Genomic DNA, 10442 nt, shown 5'->3' with positions numbered 1-10442 from the left:
GTTTCACATATAGACCTTTTGAATTTAAAAAAACCAAAAAAACAAACAAAAAAAAAGAACTTGTACTCATCATCATTATCAAAATATTTTGTTATCAAAACATTTTTGAATGTTGTTCATTCCTTTCTAAAAGATTCCTGGAAAAAAAAGATCATGGTTTCTACAAAAATATAAAAAGCAACTATTTTCAGAACAATTAAAAATATTATAAATGCGAATTTTCTAGGAACTAAATCAGCATATTAAAATGATTTCTGAAGAGTCATGTGACACTGAGGAGTAATGCAAAAGATTTACCTTTGCACAAATGCATAGCATTATAAAATACATAAACAATTATTTAAAACTGTAATAATTATTTGACAATATTTTTTTAATCAATATTAATGTCTTTAATGTATCTTTTGTCATAAAAAAATATCCTGTTGTTACCGAATTAACCAAACTCCACAGTATCAGTTAAACATCTAGTGGATAAAAATGTCATTTTTATTTTTATTTTGTCATACCACATGAGGTCACTAGTTCACTTCAAAATAACATCTCACATGCGCTCCTGATCAAAACTAGTTTGCATAATCTGTGTTGAAGTGCTTCAATAAATCAAGTCATTTTAATATATTTGTATTTTTTTGTATTTGTCACCTAAATGCATATACGCCATTTTCTATAGTATATAATATAATTTAAATATACAGTATAATATACACTATTCCATAAAGTTTTCAGTTGGTTGCCACATGACGAAACGCCACACTGTTAAACAGTCCCAGTAAACAAGTAAACAATAAATTGTTTTCTTTTTCAGATGCCATCAGTGGGGGTGACTGTGGAGTCTGTCGTGAGCAAACATGACACGTGCGCGTCACCTTCATGTGGATCACCCTGCTCACAGTCATCCAAAGACCTCGTTCACAACCAGTGACCAATCGTTTTGGCTCCTCGAAGGCTGCCGCACATGTTAGCTAGCGGGGGCTAATCTTCATTTGTTCTCGTCGTCTGCTCGTTCACATTCACCGGCAAACATGCCAGCAACCCTTAGTGGCTCGCAGAATAAAACAGTGATATTTAAGGGCACCTGCCACAATACAGTGGGTGCTTGACGAATAAATGTGCGGTGACGTCACCCCGCACGACGACGAGCTGGTCTTATTCAACACAGTAACTGTTTTGCAAAGAAGTACTTTTATGTTTATATTAGCTAACTTTTGAAAACCCCATACGGTATGTAAAGTTCATATGCATTTAAGACTTATATTTGACTAATATTTTATTATCTGCGGGTACAGCTTTTTGAAAATAGAATATTTGAAGCACACCGCAAGTGCACATTCAGTAAAACCAAGCACAGGGAACTGTAGTTGATCAGCACATAATAAACAATGAGCTGTAATAGCCACACGATGAAAGCTCCTCATATGAGAGAGGTCACGATGTTTACGATGTATCATGCTCATTGATAATGGCTGGGCACAATGCTTTTCTTTCTCTCAGAGTGGAGGATGGTGGTGTCGCTGTCAGCTCAGAGCTGCTGACACAGAGGAAGTTAGAGAGAGGGATCTGGTCACTTACTTTACAGAAGACTCATCCCAGTCTTTTTGTAAGCTACAGTGGAAAATTAGGGCAGTATTAACAGTTTGAACAAACGATTAATCGTGATTAATCACATCCAAAACATGGTTTTGTTTACATCTTATATGTTGTATACATTTAGTCATTTTGCAGACGAACGGGGAATACATATGCGATTCATCTGAGAAAAGCAAACAGGCAGAGGAAGTGCTCATAGTGCCAGGCGTAAGCAATGTTTAAATAAGTGCAGGCTGGAAAGGGAAAGGAAAAAATGAAAAAGAAGGGGATGTAGGTTTGTAATAGTGAGTGGAAGTAGGCAGGTGCTGAGCCTGTGGCTGTTCTGTAAGCAAGCATCGGTGTCTTGAATTTATGCAAGCTGTAACAGGGAGCCAGTGCAAGGAGATACAGAGGTGTAACACGGGCTCTTTTGGGGTTGTTAAAGACCAGTCGAGCTGCTGCTGTAGAGGTTTGATTGTGCTTGCAGGAAGTCCAGCTCAGGAATGACCAAGGCCTGGACAAGAAGTCGCGCAGCATGCTCTGTAAGAAAGGAACGGATCTTTCTGATGTGTAACGCAAATCTGGAAGATGGAGCAGTCTTTGCAATGCGCTCTTTGAAGGTCAGCTGGCAGTCAAAGATTACACAAAGATTTCTGACAGAAGTTGATGGTAATTGTAGATGAACCTAGCTGGATAGTGAAGTCGTGCTGTAGAGTTGGTGTGGCAGGGAAGCACAGTCTTGGCCGGGTTGAGCTGTAGGCGATGTTCTCTCATCCATGACGAGATGTCCGCCAGGCAGCTTGAGATCCATGGAGTTACCGTTGGATCACGTGGTTGAAAATAGAGGTAGAGCTGTGTGTCATCAGCATAGCAGTGATAGGAGAAACCATGCACCTGTATGAAGGGACCCAGGGATGTAGTGTTCGTGGAGAAGAGGAAGAGTCCAAGAACCGATCCCTGAGGAACCCCAGTGACCACTTGATGTGTTTTGGATACCTCTCCTCTCCAGACCATCCTAAAGAACTACCAGTGAGAAACGGGGTACATGTGATGCCCAGAGATGAGAGAGTGGACAGGAGGATCTGATGACTGACCGTGTCAAAAGCAGCAGGTAGACCCAGCAGAATAAGAACTGATGATTTGTGGTCAGCTTTAGGAATCCACAAGGCTTCAGGGATCGAGAGAAGAGCAGTCTTAGCTGAATGGCCACTCCTGAAACCTGACTGATTAGTGTCCAGTTTGTTGTTCTGACGTGAAAGGAACAGTGATACCTGGCTGAAAACAACTTGTTCGTTATGATAGGAAGGAGAAAGACAGGTCTGTAGTTTTCTATAAGAGAAGTTTTTAATGTAAGTGCCTGTGAGGATATATGTATGTATATATCTGCAACCCCACATGCATGTATATATGCATAATAAATATACAAAATACACATACATATATATTAATACATATACCAAAAAAAAGAGTATCAAAATTCAGAATCCTGTCGTAAAACATTTAGATGATTACATACCACGTCATAATTATGAGATTAAAAAGCATGATTATTATTAATATTATTATAAAAATAATAATAGAAAAAAACTTTAAAGTAATGAGAATTCATAATTTAGTCACAATGATGTTTAATCATAATTAGGTTAATCAAAAAACTGAACAATTACAATGTTAATGTATTTGGTTTTGGGGAATAGAATTGCTGTTGTTGAAGATTATAGCTGCTGCTGTGAAACAAGTGCAGGAACTTGCTACAGCCAATAAATAATACATCAATTCAGTGTTGTGAGTATTAAAACATACCGCTGCTGCACAAGTAGCATATATATAACAAGGGAGATCAATACAGGTGGAGCTGGGGAAGTGGGAGGATTTTTTGGAGCGTGATACGAAATTCTCCAAAAAAATGGCATTTAAATGTAAAGCAGCAAGCTTATTGGCTTTATATGCAACATTACAACAGCTTGTGCCAAGTAGTTTAACACTGAAGATCAACCGTTTACATGAACGACCCATCAGCCTGCACTATATAGAGTTTCATGACAGAATTTACCATTCGGTCTCCATTTTAAAACAATTCTGTCTTTTTCTGTCATCATTAGAATTAACCATAGCGTGAACGTTTTTTCTTTTGTGACAACAAGGGCCATCTATAATTATCAGCTATTCCGATGCTTTCTTGGCAAACGAGATACTAGGGCGACTGAAGTGACTAACAATAAAATGCAAGCACTTAGCAAGAAAGGTAAAAGTGAATACACAACGATTACTATAGTGATCTGAAATTACAGGAAAAGTACATAAGTGCCATATTGATCATCTAATGTTGTCATTAAATGCAAGTCTATTCTGTAAAGTAATTGGTCCAATTGATCCAAAGTCTAGAAAGCTTACAAAAGCTTAGAAAATAACTAAGAAAAGGTAATTTCAGTCTACACACTTTCTATTTCTATTATACTGAATTCACATCAGAACTTCAAATCAAAGACCATTTTATTTTTATTTTTTTATATTTGAAAAATCATTTATTCCTGTAATGGCAAAGCTATATTTTTAGCATTAGCATCATAGTCCGGTCTGAGCCTCATCAGAAGAAAATGCATGTCATTAGCACAGCTTTATTTTTTTTATGTATTTATATGCAGAAACTCGACTTTGGCATGCATATGATATAGACGTGTCTGAAGTACATATAATACTCACCTACACCACACCGTTAAACATACAAATTGCATTTATTATAAATACATTTTTGTATATAAATAGTGCGTATGATACTCATTTTGCTGGAGTGCATATAATATAATGTACTGTACAGTGCTTTGATGCAACCTGTGTTGTTAAAAGCGCTATATAAATAAAAATGATTGATTGATTGATTGATTAATATAATAATGTATTTTGGCATACATTTAATACGTACCTATACCGCTAAACCTACCATATCATATGCACATCGAAGTCAATTTTTGCATATAAATAGTAAGCCAAATAGAAGCATAAAGTCACAAGATCCTTTAAAAAATCATATTAACATGCTGATGTGCTGAATATAAATTTAGCCCATGTAAAACATACACATTTTATATTATATGATATTATAAATGTCTTTACTGTCACTTTTGGATTAATTTAATGCATCCTTGCTGAAAAGCAAAGTACTAATTTATTAAAGAAATAATTCTAACCCCAAACTTTAGAGACGATAGTGCATGCTTTTATTTAAGGGTCTCTTAAAAGCACTGAACTGGGAATGCTAATGGTCGTCTAACGGCTAGATTTCCCCCAAGTAGTGCAGAGCTCCTTGTTTGAATAAGTACTGGACGTCTGCGCTGGCCCTTACTAATGGCTGGGTCTCTTGGGACTTTTAGATGCATTCGGGGCGCTCTGTGCCTCGTTAGCTGTTATTGCCCCGTGGATTCTGTCTCTCCACAGACTGCGCGACTCTTCCAAGAGAACCCGGGAGTCTGTATTTGGAAATCCTGCGACTCAATAAGAATAATAATCACCTCAGTAACCAGAGGGCAATTCCTAATCAGGCTCCCCTGGGCTCATCTGCAAGCCTGTAATGTAAATGTGCTCATTATCCCTCCCCTGCCACCTCCAGTCACTCCCTCTGTCCAAATGGCACAATAATATTAGGCAAGCAAAGTTTTTTTCTTGCTTTTTAAACTAGCTTATTTAGCATGTTTGCATAGCATGTGCTGTACGGGAGCGATTGTAAACGGGCTGAAGTATCATTTTTCTTAACAAAAAAAAGAAAAACTGAAAAGAAAGAGAAAGCGAGAGAAGCACGCTGCAATTAAGCCAGGCTTCCTTACGTAGTCATTGTGATGAAAGTAAAAGGAATGACCAATACAGGTTATTTTGAAATAAGAAATTGAGGTCAGTATGACTTCTTAGTAATTTCATCAAAAGGAAATTAAAGTTAACGGAAAGCGACCCCTATGGAAATGAACTGCTCGCAATCTTGATTATTTGAATGAACATCGAGATCCATTATCACTTAGAGAAAATGATTCGGGGACTCTCGGCCTCCGACACGCTGTAATTGCAAGTGACATTAAACGCTTTTGATAAAAGAAGAAAGAGTTGTCTTTCTGACAGGAAAAAATGAAAGTTTAACGTTACCACATAATTCCTTTCCTAAAATTTAAAGAAGTTTAGCAGTGCGCATGTTTTTAAATGTATTGTTTGTATATTGTTGTCAAAATAATCTATGTAAAAAAAAAAAAAAAAAAAACTGATACTAACTTCTTCTCCCCATCCATGTTTTGGCATTTGAACAAATGATTACGTGTTAATAGCATAATTACTTGCTATATATTCTATGTTACTCTCTATAAATTATATGCATAGCTACCTCACATTTTTACGAAATCAAGATATCACGAAAGATTCATATTATATAAAGTTCAATACAAAATACGCGGTCATGAACAACCTTTTTTATATTATTTAAACATATAATGTGATGTAATGTGTAAAAATGAGCGTAATAGGCTCATTTAATCCTGTTTTAACCCCCCTCATCAGAACATCCTGTTTGAATTGGGCTAGCAGTTGTGTTTGACAGCCTAAATTCTTCATAGACCCCGTCCCAAATAGCACACTTCATGTGCATTTGTGGTCTTGTGGACTAACAATGGCCTCCGCATGCGTGTGTCTATTAAGTCCACGAGACCATAGGGTGTCCCATTCATCATTACAGCTTTCAGGAGGTTGCTTGTGAGCGAGCACCTCTTCTGCGGTCGCTATGTGCCTATAATTCGCACCTCTGTCGAGCCTGAGGCGAGCTCCACGGCACACTTCTACCCGACAGTCAAAGCATTCCTCCACACTTTCGTGACGTGAAGATGCTTTTACTGCGAGTGCACAGGAAGCGTGCCATTTGGTACAGGGCCACAGATGTTGTGATTTAGGTTAAAACTGCATAAATACACAGTATATATATTAAGTGATCTGTAATGACAGACAAAGCGATAGCGATTACGTACTAAAAACACTTACTGGATCCAGTATAGTCTGCACAGCATCATCTTTCAGTTTCAGTCTTTCTGAAAATCCTGTGTTGAATTGTGGGGCTAAACAGGCAGTGATGTAGACGCAGAACCTGTATTTTTCACAACCTGTCGTTTTGACAGGTTGGCTTCAATGTAAGCTGCTTTTAGACAAGCAAAAAAAAGTTGGAGATCTGAAACTTACAGGATGTTACGTAAGCACAAAGACCTCATCTATGTCAAAAGGGAATCAAGGGATCAACGCAATTTGATTTCTCAGTTCTCGTTCTTTCAAACCATTATTTTCTTTTGTACGTTGTTGCCTTGCGTTGCCGTAATGGACAGCTTTGTCATATATATGTTTTGAAGAAAATATTTGTTTTTAAAATACGGTTTAATTCGTCTGTAAAATATTTCGGGTTCTTCAGAGAACCATCCATACAAGTCTATTTTTTCTTAGTCTGAAGGAAATTTTCCCAAAATCAAAATGTTGTCATTAATCGCTTACCAGTAAAATCTTTGTCCGTCTTTGGAACTCAATTTAAGATATTTTTGGTTGAAAACCCGGAGGCTTGTGACTGTCCCAGTGACTGCCAAGTAATGAACACTGCCGATCATCTGCCATCAGTGGTTCAACCTCAGTGTTATGACGCGACGAGAATACATTTTGTACACAAGAAAAACTAAAAAATGACAATATTTATTAAGCAATTGGTCTCCTCTGGGTCTGTCTGCTTCACCTGAGAATATCCGTTGCACGAAAACAGTGTGAGGTCTTCTGAGTCAGCTGCACCACAATGTTATTTGTGTCCAGAAGATACTCTCCAAGACACAGAGGAGATGAATAGTTGAATTAATGTCATTATTTAGATTTTCTTTATTTTTTGTTGCTTCATAAAATACAGGTTGAACCACTGATGGCAGGTGGACTACTTTAACAATGTTTTTCATACTTTTCTGGACCTTGACCGTCATAAATTATTTGGCAGCCAGTGAGACAGTCACAAGCCTCCTGGTTCTCTTGAACTGTGTTTTGAAGATGAACGATGACCTTCGACAACACGGGGGCAAGTGATTAATGACAAAATGTTAATTTTGGGGTAAAGTAACGCGTTAATAATAATATAAGGAACCTTTTGTGTAAGGAGAAGCTTCCGTGGATGTTAAGGGTTCTTCATGGAACCTCAGACACCAATAAAGAAGCTTTATTTTCAAGAGCGTGTTTCTATCAAATCACGAAGCTGTCAGTTTCCTCAATTCCAACAAATCTGTGTGAGGGGGAGGAATAAAGAAACAGCATAGTAGTCTGCGGTACACGTGTGAAATGAATTTATTCAGCCATGGTCAAGACATATGAATGCCTGATATTATTTCTGTGAGGTCTCGCTCATAGGTGGAGCCTAGTGGCAAGGTGTGTGTGTGTGTGTGTGTGTGTGTGTGTGTGTGTTCGAGGGAACAGAATAGGGGTCTGGCTGACAAGGTTAAATTTAGCGGCTGATTAGACTGTATGAATTTTAATCTGCCTCTGACAAAGGCTCAACAGCACCCCTCCGCTCCCCAAATCTCATTCTTCCTGATCCTGTCTTTTTCCCCCCTCTCTCTACCACTCTCCGTCTATCTCTCTCGCTCCCCTCCACTAACCAGGCTGCTCTTTCTCTCTCTGTCTCTACGTATGGGCCTGGGGTTATAATGATAAGAGGGGATGGAGCTGATTTGAATGTGACTCAGGTGGGGGCCTCGGCTCTTTCCATCTCTCTCTTCCTTGATGAGATTGTAATGGATGAGGATGATTGTGAATGCATATTCATCGAGCGTAGATGGAGGCTCAGAAGCGTGACCCGGAGGTTGCGAGGAGTTTATTTTCCTCCTCGGTTAACAGGTGGGTTTCTCTGGAAACTCAGGTTGAATCACTGCACACCTCCACGAGATTTAAGTTGTCACCTAAAAGATTTTAACTGTCACAAATCGTTTCACTGGCAGCGGGAAGGACATCCGTGGGATTTTGGTATCCTCCTCTGCACCGTGTTACATCATGGAGCATAAATACTAATGAATTAAATCAGAGAAACCCGTGGAAATCAAAGGTGAAGGGTTTAATTTGTGTGTTACTAGTGGCAGTGATGTACAGCTGACTGAAACTGTGGGCATGCATGAAATCTACAGAATATCATTAAAATTTAATATGAATTTTTTTTTTATATTACATTACAATATATTATATTATTTGGTAATGTGAATAATTCATTATTTGTTTTATTTAAGCTATTTCTTAAAATTTTATAAAGTTCAAGTACACCTGTATAACTGTTAATAAAATAAAAATCAGTAATATCAAATTAAATTTTTAGTAAAATGTTACATTAAATTACATTAAAATGTGATCACATGTCATATTTAATTTTTTCATCTTCAAATCAAATTATTTTTCCATGATATTTTTAAAATATATTTTGTGTTTTTATTTTCAGCCAGTATTTTCAAGTATGTAAAACATGCATGAAATTATATTTTATTTATTCATATTTGATGTTCATAATTTGTGCATTGTTCAGATATATATAATTATTATTTGTATGCTTACATTTTTATTCATTTATTGCATAACACAAAGTAATAATATTATTATTCAGGGTTATCAATATACATGTTAAAATGTGTTATACTAAACAGGCTTTTATAACCTAAAAATAAAATAATATTATATAATATTTATTGGATATATTAGGTCTTTTTTATAATCTTGAATAATATCATATTATATAATATTTCAATAATATGATATATTCTGTTCAGTTGAGGAAAAAATAACATTTTAATGCTATTTTACACTGAGCTGCGTTTACTAAGAACTGGTCCGTACAGTTCTTCTTTTCCTCTTTTATCCCCACCTCATAGTGAAAATCCTTTGGAAAAATAGATGATTTACATATTTAAGAGCTCCACTGAACTACTGATTAGCGGCACCAAGCGGAATAGCAAAAATAAGGATTATTTCCAAGCAGCAGTAGATGTGTGATTTTTGGAGAAATGTGTCTGTCTGCTCCCTGCGGCTGACTGAACGCTGAATACGACCATCAGAGATGATGCCTGCAGACAGCCACTAATTGAGGCCAGTCTATCTAGTCGCTCCATTTCATGGGTCAGACACCCAGGATGAAATTGTGTGAGGAGACATCCTGAGAGAAGGGACTGAATATTTAACCACGTCCATCCATTCATCCACACGAGGGTCCTCTCGCTGAACTAATGATGTAAAGAATATATTTGACAATGCTGAAAACTGAGCTTCTCAAGAGGAACATCTGAAAAATAGTACAATTTAGCAAAACAGAGCTTCTTACGGAAATAAAGAACATAGGGTGATTTCAGTTTGGCTCTGTGCTCGGTGGGTTATGTCTCTAAAACTCTATACCATTAGCGAATTAACAAATAAATATATAGGTTCATGCATTTGTCATGTAAAAGCAATATCTTAAGTCTTTTTGGAAAACCTTGTATTAAAAATGTTTTGGCAAAAACGTTTAATGCATTGTAAAAGTAATACTGTGTAATACTAACAATAGCTATATAAATAGCCTATTACTGAAACTTTAAACGTTTCAAGTTAAACTGTACATTTAAAGAAAATCTTCAGAGCGGAATTTTCCTTTAAATGCAAATGAGCTCTGTTGACCCCGGCCCCGTCTTCTGAGCGGCCCTCTGAGGGACTTGCTAACTCGCTAATTAGCACATTACGATTTGCAAAGATTCGTACAAAAACATTCTCGTCGACATCTGCTCCGGTGAAACGCGTGACGTGTGATCGAGAAAGTGGTTTAAGGAGGTTCAGATAAAACCACTGGCTGGATCTCTATCATTATAGAGTGGGGGCCG

Source organism: Puntigrus tetrazona, chromosome 20, assembly GCF_018831695.1.
Source record: "Puntigrus tetrazona isolate hp1 chromosome 20, ASM1883169v1, whole genome shotgun sequence".
In the NCBI taxonomy this organism is placed as follows: Eukaryota; Metazoa; Chordata; class Actinopteri; order Cypriniformes; family Cyprinidae; genus Puntigrus; species Puntigrus tetrazona.
The sequence above is the reverse complement of the archived record's forward strand: the minus strand, read 5'-3'. Positions refer to the sequence as shown.